Source organism: Podarcis vaucheri (assembly GCF_965113315.1).
Source record: "Podarcis vaucheri genome assembly, chromosome: 16".
NCBI lineage: Eukaryota > Metazoa > Chordata > Lepidosauria > Squamata > Lacertidae > Podarcis > Podarcis vaucheri.
Window position 1 is genome coordinate 4,966,791 of NC_138754.1, and position 17,690 is coordinate 4,984,480.

Here is a 17,690-nt window from a genome sequence, read left to right on the forward strand (position 1 = left end):
GCAGAGATTTTCTGCCGCACACATTTCCCCCCCACAAATAATTACATCAGCGAGAAAGCCTCTGTTTTGTTTTTAAAAAGATCCCCCTTTTGCCTTGCTTTTCCCTGGGTACCAGAGCTGCAAATCTCATTGGCCATTTGCTTCCCAGGTTCCCCATTCATGCATACAGCCCTCCCAGTAAATCAGATCCATTCATCAGCAAATCAGAAGGTGGCTTAACCCTCTGTTGCCCAAGAAGATTTGAAAAGCTCTTTTTTGTGCAGAGCATAAACTGTGGAACTCGCTGCCACATGAGGCAGCGATCGCCACTAACCCAGACAGCTTTAGAAGAGGATTGGACAAATTCATGGAGGAGGAGAAGGCTAGGGGCCACGGAATTTGATTTTAAACACACCAAAAAAAGAGAGAGAACAGTGTGCCTTAACTCTTGCTCCATGGAAATCTGTCTTGCTACCCAACAAGATCTGGGAATATGAGGCAAGACAGTCTCCAGGAATGCTGCAACAGAGACCAGACCTCTGTCAGGGATGCTGGAAGTTGCAAAATTCCAGCACTGAGCTGGGAAAATGATAGGTACTGGCTGACCCCCAAACCACCTTCAATTTCTTATGATTCTTACCTATTTCTGGAGGTTGGGATGCTCATGATAAATAAGGATAAAAATCAGGTATCAGTCAAATTCCAGAAAATATGGAGTAAATCCTATAGGTGAGATTCACCTACCAGTAAATAAATAAGTGCACACCTTTTTTTTTGCTGCTGCAAAGCTGCACACTTACTTCAGAGAAAGCCCCACTGAAGCCAGTGAGGTTTACTCCTGGGTAAAAACATGCCTGAAGTCTGAGCTGCAGGGCAGGCAGGCAGGTTTTGAGTGTTGCTGCTAGGAGCGCAAAGAGTTCCCAAAGGCAGCAATGGGGCTTACTCCCAAGTAAGCATGTACAGGATCAGGTGCATGGGAAGGAACCCTTTCTGCTGCTGCTACTACAACAGCAGCTTGCGACTGAAAAAGCTTAGCATCCCATTTTTCCACAGCGGCCACCAACCCCAATTGTTTTCAAAAAGCCCACAAGTGGGTCATGGAAAAGGAGTAGCTGGACTTCAATGCTAAACTGCTCCTGAACACAGAGGCTCTACTTAGCTGTTCTGGTTAATAGCCGCTCATCAAATTATTAGACACAAACTTGTCTAACCTCTCACTGCTGTTGCCACATCTTGCGGCAGTGAAGGTTAATATTATTACTTAATAATAGCAAATCAGCAACACAACACCAACTGTAGAATTCATCGAACGCAAGATGCCATCCTTGTGAATGTATCTAACAACTTCCTTGAGCTCTCTCTATTCCTGGAACTGTCTGGATAATGCCAGGAAAGTGAGATTGTGTGTGAGAAACACACAGAACCCAAACTTTCTCCCAGTTTGCAAACATGTTATCTGTCTGGTCGTCTGGTCCTAAGCGCCACAGGCAAGCAGTTATCAGTGAACTTGCAGGCTGCTATAGCTATAACGCCAATATTTAATATATATATACCCACAAGGAAATCTTAAAAGGTGTTTTCACAAAGCCAAATAAAAGCAAGAGTCTGTAACCATTCACAGGAATCAGGACCCATTTGGACTTATTTTTGAGCCGGCAAGCAAAGAATTTCAGCAAACAGGTCAGGATCCACCTATACTTTTAGCATCAGTGGAAGTTATCTATGCATCTTTTTAAAAAAAACAACCTGCAACACTAAAGCATTAAATGACTAGCAAATTTTTAAAGTATACCAGAACATGCTCATATTATTATTATTATTATTAATAAGTCTGCAGACATCAACCCAACAGAGCCTGCAAATCCTTTTCCAGGCAGGACTTAAGATTTTATGACTAGTGTTCGCAAGTTTATAGCATACAATAAAACGTTTTATTTGCACAAGGCGTAGTAAAAAGAACAGACGCTAGTCTATCTGCACATTTATAGGGAGGGCACCCCAAAGCGCTGCAAATGAAGTTAAATCGCATTCCTTTCTTTGAGCACAATTGCAATTATTTAAAAAAATTATGTATCTACGCTGCAAAAATTAAACAAGTCACAAATAAGTGAGTAGCTGCATAGGATCTAAGCTGGCTAGCCGTCCATTCCGACTTTACTCCCAGGTAGGCATGCAATCCTAGACCCCCGGCCAACCTGGGAATCAAAGCCCCACAAAACTCAAACCGACTTTCTTCTGACATAAATGGTTGTGACGTCAGTTCAGATGTCAATTCCAATCCTAATGACCTAAAAGGAGGCGCTTTGGGTGGACGACTGTACATAAAATTTCTCCCGATCCTTCCCCATACCACTAATCCGACCCCTTTCGCCTCCTTCTCCGGCCCCGATTCATCCGCCGCCCCCGACCCCGATCTCCCCAATGCAGAGATCGGAAACACCACCAGACTACGGACGAGTTCCCGAAAATAAAAGGAACCGAGAGATAATCCGGATTCCTCCTCCTCCTCCGCTACGGCTTCCCATATCCCCCACTGCTGCACCGAAAGCTCTGAAGTCAGAAAGTGCACTCTGCACGCGCTCAGAGGCAGCTCGCCTTAGCCGCGAATGTTCCGCAGATGGAGAAAACTTGCTTCAATTCTAAAAGCATCCTCTATAATAGACACATACGGATTTACACTCGTATTATAGAATAGCATATAATAAATAAATAGTATATATATATTAGTATATACAGTATATATAAAAGCAGGATTCCGGCTCTGAGTCCCTATCCCCCAATGCTGCACCGAAAGCTCTGAAATCAGAAAGTGCACTCTGCGTACGCCCAGAGGCAGCTCGCCTTAGTCGCGAATGTTCCGCAGATGCAGAAAACCTGCTTCGATTCTAAAAGCATCTATAATATATACATACGTATTTACACCCGTATTATAGAATAGCATATAATAAATAAGTAGTATATATTAGTATATACAGTACATATATTAGTATATACAGTATATATAAAAGCAGGATTGGGGCTCTGAGCCCCGCAGCCGGCAGGATCCGGGCCGGGGCTCCGGAGCGGAGGCTCCCTCCGCAGCGATCTACTCACCAGCTCCTCTCGGCGGCTCTGAGCTCCCGGCTTCCCGGCTCAGCCTCTACACCAAGGCGGGCGCAGGAGCCCAGGCGCGCCGGGCTCAGGGCAGGCGCCACGCGGCCACGTGCGGCGCCGCACGTGCTGCCCGGGCCCCGCCCCGCTCGCCTTTCATCCGCCCCCCGTGGAACGCCCAGCCGATACATTGTAGCGCGGCCCTCCCCCGCCTCCGCGTTCCGAGCGCCCCCATTGGCCCTCCGCGCTCCGGCTCCGCCCAATCCCCTCGCCGCCCCGAGCTCGGATTGGCCAGGCCGCGAGGAGCGAGGGCGCAGGCTGCTACACGTGGCCTGCACGGGAGAGAGAAAGAGAGAGAGAGCGGAGGGCTGGCGGTGGGGTGGCCCGCCCCGTGTCTGGGGCCGGCGGCTTCCGCACGTGGCAGCGGCGTGCCAGCCGGAGTCAGGGAGGCGAGGCAAATGCAGGCAGGGCGGGGAGGAGGAGGAGGAGCCAGGGAGGGAAGATCTCTGGGGTGGAGACCCTGGTGTAAGAAGAAACATGGGGGGGGGGAGTGGGAGGGCTAAGACATGGGTAAATGGATGGTCAGTGGGGCAGGGACCCAAATATCAAAGGATAGGGGGGGGGGGTCGAGAAGGCGGGGAGGAGGAGGAGGGTCGCTGAAGAGCCGTTGCCACTCGCTGGATTTACGTATATAAGCTAATCAAGCTATAGCTTAGGCCCCCACTCTCTTGGGGGCCCCCAAAAAATTACAGTGGTACCTCAGGTTACAGACGCTTCAGGTTACGGACTCTGCTAACCCAGAAATATTACCTCGGGTTAAGAACTTTGCTTCAGAATGGGAACAGAAATCGTGTTCCGGCGGCAGCAGGAGGCCCCATTAGCTAAAGTGGTGCTTCAGGTTAAGAACAGTTTCAGGTTAAGAAGGGACCTCTGGAACCAATTAAGTACTTAACCCGAGGTACCACTGTAAAGGGGGGGGGAAACCCTGGATGTACATTTCTAAAATAGAAGATAAAAAACAAAATAAAACCTACATACCGTTTGAGCTTAATACAGTCACACCTCGTTGCGGACCGCTGAAACCAGGAAGTACCAGAATGGGTTAGTTCTGGGTTTCGGCGGTCGTGCATGAGCAGAAGCGCTAAATCGTGCTTTGCGCAGCGCCGAATCGCAACCCGCACATGCACAGATGCAGGTTGCGAATGCTGTGGGTTGCGAACATGATTAATACACTTCTTCTTAATGGTAAAAGTAAAGGTGAAGGGACCCCTGACCATTAGGTCCAGTCGTGGCTGACTCTGGGGTTGCGGCGCTCATCTCGCTTTACTGGCCGAGGGAGCCGGCGTACAGCTTCCGGGTCATGTGACCAGCAGGACTAAGCTGCTTCTGGCGAACCAGAGCAGCGCACGGAAATGCCGTTTACCACTGTTTTTGTGTGTTGAATATAGGCTATATGGTAATTTATGGACCCATTACTTACATCATAGGAGCCTACACAACACAAAATACTGTTGCTGTATGTAGGTTTTATTTTATTTGTTTTTTATCTTATATTTTGGAAATGTACATCCAGTTTTTTCCCCTTTAATTTTTTTGGGGGGCCTTAAGGGAGTGGGGCCATAAACTATAGCTTATTTAGCTTATACATAAATCCGGCACTGCTTGTAGCAACGAAACTCCCTGAAAAAAATAATAATCATGCAATAGGTGAAGAAAAAACAAACACACTCCTTGTCTTTTGTCGGCCCTGAACGTAAGGACCACCCCACTTCCGGAACCTTTAATTATCACTGTCCTTGTTTTGAAAAGTCCCTTCGTCAGCAATGAAATTGCCGGCTGCGTCAGGAAAGGTATGCACCGGAATTATTTCTAGTCTGCTTATTAAAATGTTCCTGCATTGCCAAGCAAAGAACACAGCTTTGAATAAATAAGAAAAATGGGTGGCAGTTTTAAGCAAGAGGCGGTGTTGTTGCTATATGAGACAGGCTAGGACTGGATCGCTTCTGCAAAACAGGAACTTTTCAAAAACTACTTTCCTGCTTCAATGGCTGCAGAAGGGAATTAGCTAAATTAGGAGCTGCCAGACCACTGAGGTCCATCTCGCTCAGGGGTAGGCAAACTCTGGCCCTCCAGATGTTTGGAACTGCAATTCCCATCATCCCTAACCACTGGTCCTGTTAGCTAGGGGTGATGGGAATTGTAGTCCCAAACATCTGGAGGGCTGGAGTTTGCCTATGCCTGATCTAGCTCATTACTGCGACTGACAAGGGCTCTCCGGGGTTTCAGAAATGGGGGGCATTCCCAGCCCTTAAGATGCTACCAGAAATTGAATTGCATATTCACCAGTGATTTATTTGTGGTGCCAGCAATAAATTATTATTTTAAATTAAAAAAATGGAACCCCCATGAGCAGGGGCAGTCTATCTCCATTTTTTGCTCATCATCATTTTTTTATCATTGCTGATGTGGCCTTCGATGAAGCTCCTCCGGATTTCCCTAAGGACCTTTGAAAGCCATTGCCACATCCTGTGGGAGTTCCACAGGTGAACCTCGCATTGCGTCAAAAACCAGATCTTGCGTAAAGAACTTCTCCTGCCGATGGAAAATCAAAGGGCGTCTCTGTGGCCTCATGACCCACTTCTGGGGCTTCCTGGAAACATTGCCGGCTGCTGTGGGGTGCTGCCCCAGATGGCCCAGATGACTTCGATGCAGGAGAGCTCCCACTCTGTTGTTCCTGCAATTCCTGCTCCCCCCCACTTTCCACAGAGCCAAACCTGTTGCTCCTCTGCCTCGCTGCCCCATAGCCAAGCTCTGGTTCCACCTCTCAGCTCCTCCCCACTGATCCAAGCAGGTCAGGATGTTCCAACAGTCTTGGCATAGTAAGGCTCTTCCAGCAAAAGCGAGTCACTTTGCTGTTACGCCTAAGTTTGGAACAAAAGGAGCTGAGTCAGACCTCTGGGTCCATTTAGTTCAACATTGCCAACACTGACTGGCAGTGACTCCCCAGGGTTCCCGGAAAAGGCTTGAACCCCTGGGACCTTTTCTGCAGGAAAAGCGGGTTCTCTGAGCCTTCCCTGTGAAATGAAGTAAGATTCTATTCCTCATGAATAAAGTCAGAGCAATTGGCCCATCAAGCTCAGTATTGTCTACACTGACTGGCAGCAGCTGTCCGGGGTTTCAGGCAGGGTAGAACAGACCGAGTTCAGAGATGTCGGCTGCTGTAACCACTCTGCTACACTCCTGTTTCCAAAAACCTATTGCAGGCTTCCTCAACCTCGGCCCTCCAGATGTTTTGAGACTACAATTCCCATCATCCCTGGCCGCTGGTCCTGCTCGCTAGGGATCATGGGAGTTGTAGGCCAAAAACAACTGGAGGGCCGAGTTTGAGGAGCCTGACCTATTGTGTGGAGACTGTCCTTAGCAGGCCACCGGAGATTCTGCATGGATCTATTTGAGCTTCAGATATTTCACAGTAGCTCAGGAGTTATATCTTAGTAAAGGTGAAGGGACCCCTGACCATTAGGTCCAGTCGTGGCCGACTCCGAGGTTGCGGCGCTCATCTTGCTTTATTGGCCGAGGGAGCTGGCGTACAGCTTCCGGGTCATGTGGCCAGCATGACTAAGCCGCTTCTGGCGAACCAGAGCAGCGCACGGAAATGCCGTTTACCTTCCCTCCGGAGAGGTACCTATTTATCTACTTGCACTTTGTGCTTTTGAACTGCCAGGTTGGCAGGAGCAGGGACCGAGCAACGGGAGCTCACCCCGTGGCGGGGATTCGAACCGCCGACCTTCTGATTGGCAAGTCCTAGGCTCTGTGGTTTAACCCACAGCGCCACCTGCATCCCTAATTCACAGTAGCTCATGTGTTATCTCTTAGTACTTCCTCTCCAAAGCCCTCTAAGGTAGGACAGAATGATGCCCCTCCAGCAGGGAGAGGACTGGAGCGGCTTGCTTAAGATATCGTGACTCAATAGCCCCTCTGCACGCCGCACGGCAAGCTCCGCAAATATTTATTACCATTATTAAAGCTGCAACATTTTTATTTTCCAAAAAATACAAACTTCCACTGTGCCCATTCAGAAGGAAGCCTCACTGAAGTCACTGGGACTTAACTCCCAGCTAAGTTTGTATGCCAGGGTGGTGAATTAATTGGTGTGCCCAATTAATCAGGCAGCTCTGTGTATGTGTAGATGTCTATAAATACTAATAGATAATATATTAATTTTTCCTTCTCTGACACACAGGGGGGAGTTCAATGTCTGTTGCACCGCATCTCAAAATGAATTATGCTTCCTCCTTTGGAAATATATAGATTACTCATATTCAAACGTGCCCAACAGGTTAAGTAACTGAAATTCCATTAACCACTTGGCAGTTCTCATTTTTATGCCTCTGTTTTATGTGCAGAGGGAGGAATTGGGGGGGGGGAGGAGAACCTTATTGGTGTTCCACTTCTGTTTTTTGAAAGCAATCTTCTAGTCCTCATTGTGGATAAAAACAGAGAAGTGTGGGCAGCTTCTGGTGAGGGCTCCTGCTAGCGCGGTCGTCTAGCTAATAATTGCAACGGAAGCTGGTGTGCAGGAGAGTGGATTGTACCCCATTAGGCTTGTACCCCGAAATGAACCCTCTTGCCCTCTAGACCAGGGGTCAGCAAACATTTTCAGCAGGGGGCTGGTCCACTGTCCCTCAGACCTTGTGGGGGACCAGACTATATTTTGGGGAAAAAATAATGAACAAATTCCTATGCCCCACAAATAACCCAGAGATGCATTTGTAATAAAAGGACACATTCTACTCATGTAAAAACCCGCTGATTCCTGGACCGTCCGCGGGCCGGATTGAGAAGGCAATTGGGCTGGATCCGGCCCCCAGGCCTTAGGTTGCTTAGCCCTGCTCTAGACCATCATTCTAACTGTGAACTCAAATGGTGAGTGCTGATTCAGAAAGGGGTACTAAGCAGGGGCCTTGGAGAAACATGGGGGTGATATTTGTGGGTCGTGGTAAGAAATATACGCAGCAACATTTTGCTGCAGCGCTGCCAATATTTATTGATTCAGCGCACTTGTAAACCCACCACAGGAGTTTCGCTGTGATGGAAGAATCGCCTTTTTTGGAGCGCCGGCATCTTGTGTTTTTTTGTTTTTGTTTTTGCAGGCATCTCATTCTCTTTCCGGTTGCCGCCCTTTGCGCATGAGCGCATGCTCCGTCACCCCAGCCCGAATGAAAGCGACAGGGAGACCCCTCCCCTGCGCAGCAAGCCCATTCTCAAAAGGAGGGAGCGTAATTGTGAATGACTCTCCGCCAATCGCAGCGGCGGCTTCGTGATTCATTAAGTTCCTCCCGCTGGCTCGTCTGAGAAAGTCGTAAGGGCAAGCGGCGCATCGCTGAGCATGGCGTAGTGTGACTCTGCCAGCAGAAACTGGCCATTGATTTAAAAAATGTCTGACTCGTCTTTGCTGCCGTAAGTTGTCATCACCATCAGGGTAGCTGAAGCAAATCTGAAGAAAAAGTTGTCCCCCTCCATTTTATCCTACGAACTACTCCCTCCCTCATCTCTCCATGGTCTATGTTTATTTATTCCATTGCATTTGAATCCAATCTTTTTCTCCAAAGAACTCAACTTGGTGTACCACTTTCTCATTTAATGAGATGTCTTTTTTGGCCACAGTGACACACACGCCTTAGTTACTTCCATTTGGGTGACTGACGCAGGTGGCACTGTGAGTTAAACCACAGAGCCTAGGACTTGCCGATCAGAAGGTCGGCGGTTCAGATCCCCGCTACAGGGTGAGCTCCCGTTGCTCGGTCCCTGCTCCTACCAACCTAGCAGTTCGAAAGCACATCAAAGTGCAAGTAGATAAATAGGTACCACTCCAGTGGGAAGGTAAACGGCGTTTCCGTGCGCTGCTCTGGTTCGCCAGAAGCGGCTTAGTCCTGCTGGCCACATGACCCAGAAGCTGTACGCCGGCTCCCTCGGCCAATAAAGCGAGATGAGCGATGCAACCCCAGAGTCAGCCACGACTGGACCTAATGTTCAGGGATCCCTTTACCTTTACCAATGTTCTCTATGGGGGGTTGCCTCTGAAAAGGGCTCCAAAACTTAAGCTGGCTCAAAGATTGCTACAGCCAGAGTGCTGATTGGGCTGGTTATCGGGAGCGGACAAGACTCGCACGCTGGAACGGCTCCACGGGCAATCAAGTCTGTTTCCGAGTACCATTCTGGTTATCCCCTACAAAGTCCTACAAAGCTCAGGTCCAAGTTCTCTGAATGACTGGACCCTCCATACGGACCTGCCTGGCTTTTGAGATCTTCGGGAGAGGCCCTTATCTACCAGACCCACTTGGTGGGGATACAGGAGAGGGCCTTCTCGGTGGTGGCTCCTCTCAGACAACTTTAGAGCTCCTTTCCTGGAGAAGCCAGACCGGCTCCCTCCTTGCTGTCCTCCACTGGCAGGTGAAACTCTTCTTGTTCCCACAGGCTTGGGGGAACTGACTTTTTTTTAATAAAAGGGCTAATGCTGTGGTGTTTTTATTGCAATTATCAGTATGTTTTAAATACAGTGGTACCTCTGGATGCGAACGGGATCCGTTCCGGAGCCCCTTTCGCATCCTGAAGTGAACGCAACCCACGTCTGCGCATGTGCGGGTCGCAATTCGCCACTTCCGCGCATGTGCGTGATGTCATTTAGAGCATCTGCGCATGCGCGACTGGCGAAACCTGGAAGCAACACGTTCTGTTACTTCCGGGTTGCCACGGAGCGCAACCCAAAAACGCTCAACCTGAAGCAACTTTAACCTGTATCTATCTATCAATTTCTATTTATTTTTAAAAACACTGTTCCCATCCCCCCAATGTCTCCACCCACGTCATTCTGCCTGGACACTGAGGTCCAGCACCGAGGGCCTTCTGGCGGTTCCCTCGCTGCGAGAAGTGAGATTACAAGGAACCAGGCAGAGGGCCTTCTTGGTGGTGGCGCCTGCCCTGTGGAACGGCCTCCCAGCAGATGTCAAGGCAGTAAACAACTATTTTACTTTTAAAAGACACATGAAGGCGGCCCTGTTTAGGGAAGTTTTTAATGTCTGACGCTGTATTGTTTTTAATATTTGGTTGAAAGGCTCCCCGAGTGGCTGGGGAAACCCAGCCAAATGGGTTGGGTATAAAGTAAATAATAATAATAATAATAATAATAATAATAATAATAATAAATTCAGCTAAAGGGACGCGGGTGGCGCTGTGGGTTAAACCACAGAGCCTAGGACTTGCCGATCAGAAGGTCCACAGTTCGAATCCCCGCGACGGGGTGAGCTCCCGTTGCTCGGTCCCTGCTCCTGCCAACCTAGCAGTTCGAAAGCACATCAACGTGCAAGTAGATAAATAGGTACCGCTCTGGCGGGAAGGTAAACGGCGTTTCCGTGTGCTGCTCTGGTTCGCCAGAAGCGGCTTTGTCATGCTGGCCACATGACCCGGAAGCTGTACGCTGGCTCCCTCGGCCAATAAAGCGAGATGAGCGCTGCAACCCCAGAGTCAGTCACAACTGGACCTAAAGTTCAGGGGTCCCTTTACCTTTATCTTTATTCTTCATTTATTTGAAAGCTGCCTTGATTTCCTGTCGGGGGAGGAAAAGGTGGCATGAATAAACCAACAACCTTCTGTTGCAGCAACTCTCGCTGAGTCCAAGGGGGCAGGGGAGAGCTTTGATTCCCCCCCCCCAGCATGGTCGCACACCAAGATGTGGCTTTGCCGAGCCTTCAAGAGGCTCGCAATGCGCCACACCGCAAATTCCGCCGATTAGCCGTTGCAATAACACTTCTCTATCCAAACTCCGGAATCTGTTACATAACTGGCAGGTCGTGAAGTTTTATGGCCCTTTCTGTTTTAAGAGAGTGGGGGGAGATATTCCCGCCCTGAGCGCAGGGAACACTGCGTTCCTGTTCGACATCAGCCTCTCCCAAGCCAGCTGCCTGGAACAGAGCGGTGAGTCAGCAGCAACATCGCGCCATCGAGGGAGATAATTTTTTTCCCCTTCCAAAAACTGCTGCTAAGTTTGGCAGCTCTGTCGACAGGCTCTGGCTGTCGGCCACCAGAGCAATGGCAACAGACCGGCAACAGTTTGCTGACCCCTTCCTTGGAGACTGGTGACTGGAGCAATGTAAGATGAGTCAGGCAGGATCCGGCTCGCCTAGTGCAATATCCTGTTCTCAAAGTGGCTCATCGGATGCTTCAGTGAGGAGCCCTAAGCAGGGCAGGAGTGCAACAACACACTCAACCAATTGCAAGTGTTATTGTCAAGCGCACTGCCTCTGACGAGGGAGGAAGGACATGGCCATAACCTGATTAATACTACAGTGGTACCTCGGGTTACAGACGCTTCAGGTTACAGACTCCGCTAACCCAGAAATAGTGCTTCGGGTTAAGAACTTTGCTTCAGGATGAGAGCAGAAATCGTGCTCCGGCGGTGCGGCAGCAGCGGGAGGCCCCATTAGCTAAAGTGGTGCTTCAGGTTAAGAACAGTTTCAGGTTAAGTAAAGACCTCCGGAACGAATTAAGTACTTAACCCGAGGTACCACTGTATAAGAGAACAAGTTCCCTAGCACAATGGTCACTGTTTTTCCAGGTTGATACGGTACTTATTTAGCCAATGATGCAGTTGTTTCTGGGGCAGCACAGTAGTTTATAGCAGCCCTTGCACCTGATGCTCACTGAATGATAGGGTGGCCACCTATGCATCGGGAAAAACAAGGGCCTTATGTCCTTAGGGAGGTTTCCACAGGAGAACCTCCCAGTAGATATGTTCCCTATGGGAATCACCACTGCATCTTCCCCTGTCTTGCCTTTAATGGTGGTGTAGCAGGAATCCCCCACCCCAATCATTCAGTTTGTACAAACTTCACACACTCACACTCACACACTACATAGGCCACACTTCTGTTATAAATTCATAGAAAAATCAACCATACATCGGATTTGCACTGTTCCATTTTTGTTTTACTCCATATGACAAGGACTATCAAAGGGGGGTGGCTTGGTTCTGGTCAGCCATAATCCCTTCACCATCCCAGCACATCCACAGGAGCCCTGCCCAGTTGCTATGCCAACCCTGATGGTCCTAGACAGAAGACAATCAAGATCACAAAGAACTTGCATATGGGAGTGGATTCAGCCTGGACTGAAACAAAGGACAATGATCAGATCTTCCCTCTGGGGGCAGGAAACTGCCAACTCCCCTTTGTCTCCTGGAAGTGACTCATGGGCAGGGGGAAAGGAGGAACCAGCCAGGTGACAGGACACTCAGGTTACCACCACAACTCCTCCCTCAACCTCTCCTTTCTGTAATGTATGCATGATGTTTCTGGGGGTGGGCTTGACCTAGAGGATGGAAATTTCAAAAGTTTTTATAAGGTCTTGCACACCATCGTTCTGGGTCCGTTTTTCCTTTGCTGACACTACCAAGCAGTTTCAACTGGAGAAGCTTTGGGCAAAGATCTCAGATGCCACCAGAAGAAAAGTTGTGAATTTTTTGACCCTTGCCATTGCGGTGGTGTGGGGAAGGCAGCAAGGCAAGTCCGTTTTTCTGCTGCATGTGAGGAAGAAATTCAACAGGTGCAGTTCCAGGTTGCACTTCATGCCAGAGGGAGAAAAAAGTTGCTTACGGAGAATCTTCAGAAGCAGTTTTTTTAAGGTGTTCCAAGCGAAGGTAGCCCACACCCTGGCAGCGGAAACAGGTTCTGGATGAGCCCTGTCTTCTGCCAACAGGTTGAACTATTTACATAACAAAATGAGGTGGGAAGATGGCAAAGCCCTGGGTGGTATTATCAAAGCGCACCATTTTAGACTGCAAGGGCGGGTCATGCTTTTGAACACCGCTTTGTATTAAAAACAAGCAACGCCACACTACACAGGAGTTGCACTGAGTCAGACCTTCGGTCCATCCATCTAAGTATTGCTGACACTGGCTGGCAGCAGGTCTCCTGGTGTTCCAGGAGCTGGGACCTTTTGCACGCAACGTAACTAAGGTACAGTCTCGCCCGGTCCTCGTAGAAGTGAGGAAAGAGGGTACCATTTAAAATAGAAACCTTGCTCTTCGTGGTTCTGAATGAAGGGTCAATTCAAAGATTCAGGCTGCTGAGTCCATCGACCTCAGTATTGCCCACACTGACTGGCAGCAGCTATCCAGGGTTTCAGGCCGGGAGCCGCCCCCGTCTCTACCACGGATTGAATCAGGGACCTGCAAAGCAGGTGTTCTGCCACTGAGCCACAACTCTTCCCTTAAAAATAAAAGTAAGATTCCAGCCCTCATTGTTCAGGGACAGGAAGGTGCCTTCAACTGAATCTAGCTCAGTAATGAGGTACTCAGCGGATGCTCATTCAATCTGCAGGTGATTCCAAGGGACGCGGGTGGCCCTGTGGGTTAAACCACAGAGCCTAGGACTTGCCGATCAGAAGGTCGGCAGTTCTCTCCTGCCAATCTAGCAGTTCGAAAGCACACCAGTGCAAGTAGATAAATAGGTACCACTCCGGCGGGAAGGTAAACGGCGTTTCCATGCGCTGCTCTGGTTCGCCAGAAGCGGCTTAGTCCTGCTGGCCACATGACCTGGAAGCTGTACGCCGGCTCCCTCGGCCAATAAAGCGAGATGAGCGCCACAACCCCAGAGTCGGCCACGACTGGACCTAATGGTCAGGGGTCCCTTTACCTTTTTTTACCAAGCAGGGAGGGGTAGCTAATGTCACAGAAGAAAGAATTGGGATTCAAAATGACCTTAACAGATAGGAGAACTGGGCCCAAACTAAGAAAAGGAAGTTCAATAGGTTCTGCACTTCGGCAGGAAGAACCAGCTGCACAAATATGAGAGACACACCAGGCTTACCAGTAAAGGTAAAGGTAAAGGGACCCCTGACCATTAGGTCCAGTCGTGGCCGACTCTGGGGTTGCAGCGCTCATCTCACTTTATTGGCCAGCGTACAGCTTCCGTGTCATGTGGCCAACATGACTAAGCCGCTTCTGGCGAACCAGAGCAGCGCATGGAAACGCCGTTTACCTTCCCGCCGGAGTGGTACCTATTTATCTACTTGCACTTTGAGTGCTTTCAAACTGCTAGGTTGGCAGGAGCAGGGAGTGAGCAATGGGAGCTCACCTCATTGCAGGGATTCGAACTGCCGACCTTCTGATTGGCAAGTCCTAGGCTCTGTGGTTTAACCCACAGCGCCACCCGCGTCCCAGCAGTACATGGCTTACCAGTAGTACATATGAAAAGGATGCACAGGTCTTCGCAGACCACAATCTGAACAGGAGTCAACAGTGTGACGCAGCAGCAAAAAAGGGAAGTAATGGCACCACTCTATTCTGCCTTGGTCAGACCACACCTGGAATACTGTGTCCAATTCTGGGCACCGCAATTTAAGAAGGATGTTGACAAGCTGGAATGTCTGCAACCAAGATGATCAAGGGTCTAGAAACCAAGCCTGATGAGGAATGGTTGAGGGAATTGGGTCTGTTTAGCCCAGGCTTCCTCAACTTCAGTCTTCCAGATGTTTTGAGACTACAATTCCCATCATCCCTGACCACTGGTCCTGCTAGCTAGGGAACATGGGAATTGTAGGCCAAAAATATCTGGAGGGCCAAGGTTGAGGAAGCCTGGTTTAGCCTATAAAAAAGGAGAACAAGAGGAGATACAGTAGTCATCTTCAAATAGCTGAAGGGCTGTCTGCATGAAGGATGGACTCAAACCAGTGACTTCAAATTACAAGGAGATTCTGACTAAACATTGGGAAGAACTTTCTGATTGTAGGAGCTGTTCAGCAGCGGAACAGACTCCCACCAGAGGTGTTGGATTCTCCTTCCTAGGAGGTTTTTAAGCAGAGGGTGGTAGGCCATCTGTCATGTAAGATCTAGCTGAGATTCTTGTATTGAAGAGGGTTGGACTAGATGACCCCCAGGTGTCCCTTCAACTCTACAATCACGTTTCCATAACTGACAGCGGCTCTCCAGGGTTTTCACTGGAAGTGCCTGTCCAGGGTCTCAGGAAAAGTCTCCCCCAGCCCTGCTTGGAGGGGAATGATCCTGGGACACCCAGCGACCCTCAGCGGCCAGCATGACCAATGGTTAGTGCATGATTTAAGTTGTTTTTAATTGTTCTAAATATTGTGGTTTAAAGCTGCAACCTGCCCTGGGACCTTTTGCTGTTGTTGTTGTTTAGTCATGTCCGCCTCTTCATGACGCCCTGGGCTAGAGCACGCCAGGCACTCCTGTCTTCCACTGCCTCCCGCAGTTGGGTCAAACTCATGCTGGTAGCTTCGAGAACACTGTCCCACCATCTCCTCCTCTGTCGTCCCCTCCTCCTTGTGCCCTCCATCTTTCCCAACATCAGGGTCTTTCCCAGGGAGTCTTCTCTTCTCATGAAGTGGCCAAAGTATTGGAGCTTCAGCTTCACGATCTGTCCTTCCAGTGAGCACTCAGGGCTGATTTCCTTCAGAATGGATCGGTTTGATCTTCTTGCAGTCCATGGGACTCTCAAGAGTCTCCTCCAGCACCAGAATTCAAAAGCATCCATTCCTCGGCGATCAGCCTTCTTTATGGTCCAGCTCTCACTTCCATCCATCACTACTGGGAAAACCACAGCTTTAACTATACAGACCTTTGTTGGCAAGGTGATGTCTCTGCTTTTTAAGATGCTGTCTTAAAAATCTTTTTTAAGATACTGGAGTGGCTTGCAGGTTCCTGCTCCTGGTGGATCACGTTTGGTCAAAACTCTCGGCTATGACCTGTCCATCTTGGGTGGCCCTGCATGGCATAGCTCATAGCTTCTCTGAGTTATTCAAGCCCCGTCGCCATGGCAAGGCAGCGATCCATTAAGGAGGCTGGGTAATTAAAAATAAACAAACAGACAGAGAAATAATAGGGCACCACAGGTCATGCCCCCTGCCCCAGCCCCACTCTGTCATCCGGCCACACCGCAGCTGCGCCTATGGGTGCTGCACCTATGGGTGCTGAAAGGCAGCCTGCTTTGAGGAATCTGGATGGGCAGGAATGTTCTGGGAGGGCAAACTCCTCTCCCTGCTCTCTCTCTCTCTCTCTTTGCAGTGATCTTCCTTCCACTTTTAGGTAAACAAGGCAGCGGCCCGCCGACGCCTCCCGCTCCCTCCCCTCCGGGCCGCACACGTGTCTGAGCAGGAGTAAGGAGGCGGCGGCCGGGCCATGAATGGGTTCCCCGGGCCACGCCCACACCCAGGCGGCGGCCAATGGCGCGGCGTTCCATCCGGCGGGGACGGGCCAATGGGGAGCCCGCTGGCGGTTCTCGGCACCCGCGGCGTGTGTGAAAGTTACATAAGAATGAATGAGTCGCCTGCCGCGTCAATCAAGCGCGCATTCGCACGCGCCGCGTGTCCCTTTCGGTTTTTTCCCCACCCGCGACGCGCAGGACGAGAGAGGGTCGTGGGGATGAGGATCCGAATGGGGCTCTTAGCTCCCAAATAGAAGTGTAATTCGCTTTTCATAACGTCACCATTTTTTATTGATTCATGGCGCATCTGGAAAATTTATTTGGACCTATTGATCGGTCTTGAGAAAAGATCCCCTTCCTTTTTTTAGTTAATAACGTGAATAATTTCACTTCTGGGTGGGTGAGTTGTATGTGCAAGAGCAGCATAAATTAAATTAAAATAGATAAATAGGTTGCTTTTTGCCACGCGGAGGGAACTCACGTTTGAAGAGCCAATTAGATGTACTATTAGTATTATTTTTTATTTTATTATTAGTAGAACTATTAATTACTATTAGTAGTATTAATTACTCTTCCTTCGCTCTTAAGTCTCACGGGTGGGTTGCAACAATTAAAGCACAACTTTTTTAAAAAAGGGGGGGGGTTGTTTGTTTTTTAAAAAGCTACAATCACAAAAAATAAGGTTTGGTGTAGAGTGTCCTGGGTTCAAATAATTTCCCTTCAGTGGCCATGTGCATAGCCAGGATTTTTGGTGGGGGGGAGGAGGCAGGCCTTTTGTTATGGGGGGGGGGAGAGGCAGAACCTCAGTTTGCTATGGATTTTTATTGATGGGGGGCAGCTGCCCCCCCCGGCTACTCCCATGCCTCAGTCGCATGAAGCTCGCTGAAGGTGACCTAGGAGCTATCTTAGCCTAACTTTCCTCAGAGGGTTGTTGTGAGGAGAAAGCAGTGAAAAGGGGGGGAGAGTAACATGTCACCCCCGGGTCTACCCATGCGCTCTTTGGAGAAAAAGTGGGATATAAATGAATGCATAGAATAAAAATAAAAATGAAAAAAGATGCATGTCTGCTAAGTACAGTAGTACCTCTGGTTGTGAATGGGATCCGTTCTGGAGCCCCGTTCGCATCCTGAAGCAAACGCAACCTGCGTGTGCAGGTCGCGATTCGCCACTTCTGCGCATGCGCATGACGTCATTTTGAGCATCTGCGCATGCGTGAGCGGCAAAACCCAGAAGCAACACATTCCGTTACTTCCAGGTCGCTGCAGAGCATAACCTGAAAACCCTCAACCTGAAACGACTTCAACCCGAGGTATGACTGTACTTCTTATGGACTAGAACATGGGTAGGCAAACGAAGGCCCGTGGGCCGGATCCGGCCCAATCGCCTTCTCAATCCAGCCCACAA

At 49.4% G+C, this 17,690-nt stretch overlaps 1 protein-coding gene across 1 annotated transcript in view; it reads left to right on the forward strand.

The window, feature by feature from the left end:
• Positions 1-17,690, forward strand: part of LOC309520579 (uncharacterized protein) — a 123,448-nt gene that overhangs the window by 15,049 nt on the left and 90,709 nt on the right. The window lies entirely within an intron of this gene.